Below are 6,524 nucleotides of genomic sequence, written 5' to 3' on the forward strand. Positions count from 1 at the left end.
ATGAAAGTTTTCAGTGCATTAACTATTCCTTGAAATATTGCATTCTGATTTGTTTTCAGGTCTTCTTTAAATGCTGTCCTTCCCTCTTTGTTGTTGAAATTAATAACTAATGTATTCAGGTTTGAATGTGTTCCTGCAGCCGAAAATATTGTTAATTAGTGCCTACATATGACAGGATATAATAAAAACTATGCTTATTGTTTTTTATACAAAATGACATACATAAAATCAGAAATTGCAAGCCATTTATTCACTTCATAAAATAGACACTAACTTAGTGGTAAGAAAGTATTTACCATATATAGGTTAACAAGGATCAAAAGTCATTTTGAAGGCAGTATAATGCCTTATCTCAGTTGTTTTCTAATGGTTCATCAATGTGCAGTTTTTACTGACATCAGAAAGGCCCCTTATCCTTACCAGTAAAGCTAGTTATCTATGGAATAAAAATTGACCAACCCTAGCCTACCTGGCAGACACTTGGGTAATTTATTTCAGCCTTGTGATGATTAGCTCAATTAAAAATTGCAAGGATATCCCCAGTACAACTCGGAGAACTTGCTAAATCACCGATTTTCTAAACAAAATAGGAAAAAAAGATCTTTATCATGGTATTTGAACATGTTTTGTGTGGGCAGTACCCTTATATCCTCTTATTTGAGTTTTGGGGCCTGAGACCTTCAACTTCATTCCTGAACATACGTAATCTTCTTAAACATATCCATGAATGAGAAAAATATTTACATCATTCATCACATATGCACATATTAGAAAGATTTGTATGATCCTAAGCAGATACTCCAAACCCATTATGATTCTCTGTATTAATGAAGATATACTTAGTGTGATGTGTTGTTGATTTAATCTAACACACACACTTTCACTTGTTATGTTTATATAAAATTTGATCTTTTCAAACTGCATTCACTTTTTTCCCCAGTTTTAACTGAATAGTACTGTGGCAATACCTTGGGGCTTCTGATAAAGAATTTCTTTGTCCTTCATCCTCCCCAAACCTCATAAAATCCAATTAGTCTCTTAGGATCCAACATTGCCTTTCCCCAAATTATTGAGAAAATGCAAAAGCTACAGGAAATCTTGTTTCATTCAAATTTACTAGAGGACTAGATAGACAACGCAGAGCAGTTTGAAAGGAAGGCAGGTAGGAGAAGACAGAAGTTGCCCATTTCCTGTCAGAGCTTGGATAAGAAGCAGATTTAGAGGGTGTTCTTCTCTACAGAAGAGTGAGTGTGAGAACTGTTTCTGAAAATACAGAAGGAATTTCTGAGTCTCCTCTGAGGGTAGGAAGCTGGCAAATGTCCCTGAAGAGTGGGATCCAAGACACTGCTGGGAAGGTGTTTGTAGATTCTGATGCCACCCACATCCTGTTCATGCAGGGGGTTGGGGTGAAGCACAGCTCAGTCTCAAGCCACACTCTGGTGTTAAAATACTGTACATCGGACCGTCTCCCACTGGAGTCTAGAGAGACTGTCTAGTCCCTCATTCATTCACCTGGTAAGGACAACCGCAACTGTCACCCACACTGAAGGACTGTAACAAGCACATATGCTATTGGCACTGCTGCTTGGAAGCCTATTTTGTGGCAGGCATCTATCCCCACAAGACTCAGAAGGCCCATTATGTAGAAGCAACACCAAGAAGAAGCAAAAGAGGAAACCCTTGAGAAGAGGAAGAAATCAGAGAGGAGTTGATCATGAATTGGATAGTGATTGGGATAACGACACTCAAATTTAAATAAAAAATTACAGAACCAAAGTGTACCAGATTAGACTAAATTAAGTTTCCAGCTGTTAGTGAAGCAGGTACTCTAGAGCTAGCACAACTGTAGTTGACAAAGAAAAAAAAAAAAAATTAATTCCCGGATTTGTGGACTCGGTTTCCAGTGAAACCTCATACTCTTTAGAGATATATTAATATTCACACGATGCTGATGAAGTGGGCAGATAATCTATTAATGTCATTTAGAAATAAGAAATTTGAGCCTCACAGAGACTGGAGTTTGGCTTATAAAACATGGTCTCCAAATTCCAGCATCACCATCCATGTTATCTCTCTACTCCACTCTCCAAATATTCACCCAGGGTGCTGTGATTAATCATTAGAGAGAATACGTCATTGTGTTTCTCCGATATTGGAAAGACTTGTCATAATGAATTACTATTCCATTGCATTTGTAATAATCTTTGCAAATCAGGTCCTGGCCACATGATATCTTAGCTAGAGCCTTACCCTCAAAATAGACCTTGAGTAAATAGAATATTGATGAACATTTTTTAGATGCATAAATAGATTTATAAGGATTTACTCAGAGGACAGTAAACCCCTCAGATAACAATAGGATGTAATCTGAGAGACCCACCATTACCCTTAGGAGAAAGCAGGAGTGAATGACAGACAAGGGGAGGGGAAGGGACCAGCTCTAGAGGAACGAGGTAGTGCTCCAGATGTCCTTGGCAAAGCGAGGAGTTGTTAAATGTCATCAATTTATTAATACCATTAGCTGATATCATGTCAAAACTTATGGACATCCATTATTATTTAATATTGATAAATATTCTAGTATGTTAGAAATTCATTGTTTTATGTTTATATTTAAATTGTTGTGAAATAAAATGTATTTCATGCATTTACACTTATTTCTACTAAATATAAAATGTTTTTATAACAATATGAAATATTAAATACTCAATATTTTAAAATATTAATTATTTATATATAGTAATGTGTCACATAATGTTCTGGTCAATGGCAGACCACATATATGATGGCAGTTCCATTAATATTAAAATGGAACTAAAATTTCCTTAAGTATAATGACATCATAATGCAAAATATTATTTGTGTTTTTATGATGCTCATGTAAATCAACCTACTGCTTACCAGTTGTTCAAAAATGTAGCATATGCAATAATGTGAAATACTTAATACTTGACAATTATAAAAAAACTATATTGCTAGTTTATATATTAACTACCATATATTTTTATTATTATTTACAATATACATTTTTTTTTTTTTTTTGGTACCAGGAATTGAATTCAGGGGCCCTGGACCACTGAGTCACATCCCCAGACCTATTTTGTATTTTATTTGGAGATAGGGTCTCACTGATTCGCTTAGCACTTCACCTTTGCTGAGACTGGCTTTGAACTCTGGATCCTCCTCCCTCAGCCTCCTGAGCTGCTGGGATTATAGGCATGCGCCACTACGCCTGGCCAGTATACTCTTTTAACAAAGAGAAAAGTAGCGTTGGGCAGGGCCTTCAAGTGAATTCCAGAAGAAAGTATTGCTACTATTGTTACTCCAGGAGGATTCCAGAGAAAGGAATTGTGTCGTTGCCCCTGGAATCTTCCAGGGGGAGAGAAACGGTGTGGAGGTTGAAGACAGTGATATTGCTAAACCTGACTTGGTGTAAGTCTAGCCTAATATGTGTGTTTGTGTCCTAGTTTTCAACAAAAATATTTAAAATATAAAAAAAATTTAATTAAAAACTCCTAAAACAGAAAAGGTTTATGGAATAAGGAGAAAATATTTTGTTCATCCAAGTATTATGAGTCAAAAAATACAAAATTAAAAGTGTATAAAGTAAAATGGTTACAGTAAGTTGTTTAATTTATTACTGAAGAAAGAAAAGTTTTTCTTATAAATTTAGTGTAGCCTAAGGGTAGTGATTATGTCTAGAGTGGTGTGCAGTAATGTCCCAGTTCTTTATATATGACTTGCCTAGTACAACTTTTAGTCCCTCAAGTTCTATTTCAGGAAGTACAAACTAGAGGTGTACCATTGAAAAGAATATTTTGTGGTATATTTTTACTGTACTTTTTCTAAAGTTAGGTATGTTTAGGTACACAAATTTTATGATCGTGGTCCAATTGCCTGCAGTATTCTGTGGATATGCTATACAGGTTTGTGGTCTAGGAGCAATACTGTATGGCCTAGGTGTGTAGTAAGCTATAATGTAAATACATTCTCCAATGTTTGCACAATGACAAAAATCACACAGCAAGGCCTTTTTCAGAATGTATCCTGTCCTTAAGTGAAGCAGGATCTTATTGTTATATTAAATTCTGTCAGTAGAGGGCACTGGGGAGACACTGCAGCAGGAAGATGCTGCTCACCTGGGTGTGGTGTGCTTCCTCCATCTTGCTCCTGTTGTCCCTAGCTGAAAACCTCATGCATTTCACACTGTGGCAAACACCCTAACCGAGGTGGCCAGTTAAACCAGTGGTAACTTCCCAGAGAATCTCTGGCAACCCTGTATGTGGTTCCTGTTTGTCATCTGTGTCCTGGGTCACTTCTGAGAAATCCTCGATGTCTAGCTGGTCACACTTCAACACATCTGCTTAACATCTAGACTGGATGGAGCTTCTCCAATTTTATTCCTTTCTGGGGAGTCCATTCCAAATCCTTGTCAACTCATTAACCTTGCCATTAGGCATTCTGGTTTGTGTCCAGCCTCAGTCATCACTTCTTTCCTGATATTCATTCTGATCCTTTTTCCTGAAAACCCTAAACAACCCCAGCTGAGTCAATATCACTCCTGAGGTGAAGGACATTACCTCAAGCCAACTCTGCCTGAATGATTGACAAAGTCTCCCATAGGTTCTCACGCTATGGCCCTGTTCCAATAATGACATCATTCGGGTGTGGATGACACATTTTTTGTCCTATGTACATCTGGTTTTTCTTCTAGCTATTTGTTGAGGATAGGACAGAAAAATATGTTGCTTCCAACTGGTGAATATAACTCATATTATCCAGTTTTGTTTATGAAATATTTTCTTTCAGTGACCATTATTGACCATACATTGGCACTGATATCAAGATTACTGATAAATGGAGTGTTAATGGTAGCACCTGTAGAGTAAGAGGTGTCAATTGTTCTGTTTACCATTTTTAACGAAGCTATAAGTTTCTTTGTCTTGAATAATAACATCTCCTCTGGAGACTTGAATGAAGAATAGTAGAACTAGCTGAAAAGTTACATATAAAGAATTGAGCTTCCATCTGAGTTGGGTAGTTCAGGCTGGGTTATTCTTCAGGATCAAGCAATAAAGAGGGAGTGGGGAGGGGAAGGGGAGAAGGAGGAGGAGATGGAAGAGGAGGATGAGGAAGGGGAAGAAATTAGGTGAAGAGAAAGGATAAGACCACCACCACCACAACTTGAGGTTGTGGACATTCCATGAGATTTGAATATGATCCAACTAAGCTCAAGGGTATGTAGAAAAAAATAAATATAGTATTTAGAAAGTATTTTTTATTTTGCATGTGATATGTTGACATATGAATGAAAAGTTATAAATATATCAATTTTTAAAAAATAAAATAGTTCCTATAAAGGATCTTGGGCTGTTGAGTTTCAAGGATTCTTGTGATGTTTAGCTGAGAGTTTCGTGCTTTGAATGTTTGGTTTTCTAGCTAGATATTTTTGTCTGCTGTCCCATGATACTTGTAAACTGAAATTTCAGCCTCCAGAAGACATCACATTCTGCACACCAAAGTCACAAATAAACTTAGATTGAAATATTAGGATTCTGAATCTTCATTGAAAGTAAATATTAGTGCCAGGCATGGTGGCACATGCCTGTAATCCCAGCAGCTCAGGAGACTTAGGCAGGAGGATCACAAGTTCAAGGCCAGCCTCAGCAATTTAGCCAGACTCTAAGCAACTTAGAGAGCCTCTGTCTCAAAATAAAATAATAAAAAGGACTGGGGATGTGTTTCAATGGTAAAGCACCCCTGAGTTCAATCCTGATACCTAATAAATAAATAAAATAAAAATAAAGTAAATATTAGTGAAATATAGAATGAAATATACAGCACCTCTACCTTACTGGCCTCAGTTTTGTCTTCCCTAGTGCCGGAAATACATACAATTTTACTTGCCCTTTTAAAATCAATGATAATATAATTCTAGGCTAATTTTGATCAGACAGGAATGAATAATTATAACTACTGATAATTTTTGGCATTTTTTAATGTGTGTTTTCACTGTGGACTTGCAAGAATTCCAGGTGCTCATTTACTCTGCTTTAGCACTTGTAAATATTTTAAAAGAATATTTACTCTAAAAGTTTTCAAAATATGTAAAAATAGACAACAGTATAATGAATCTCAGAAAACTCATAGCTTAGTCTTCTAGTTGTTAGAATTTTGACATATTCCTTTTATTCTTTTGTATTTGTTGTTCTTCCTAAACAAACATAAGGCACACTGTGCATCATAATACATAATTCTTAAATAATTCAATATACAAATAAAAGCATTGTTTTACTTAACTATAATACCATTACTACAACCAACAAAACTAAAATTACTCTGTGCTAATAATATCTAATGCCTAGTCTATTTTCAAATTTTACATCAGTATATCTTTATTAGAAATAAGAGGGAAACCAGGCCTGTTCAGTGATTTTGTGGTTAAATACCTTCGTACACAGGAAGAATGCCTACCCATGCATTTATCTGTATTTTTTTATCATGCTGACTTGAAAAGAAGAATA

The sequence above is a fragment of the Sciurus carolinensis genome, chromosome 8 (assembly GCF_902686445.1).
Source record: "Sciurus carolinensis chromosome 8, mSciCar1.2, whole genome shotgun sequence".
Taxonomy (NCBI): Eukaryota; Metazoa; Chordata; class Mammalia; order Rodentia; family Sciuridae; genus Sciurus; species Sciurus carolinensis.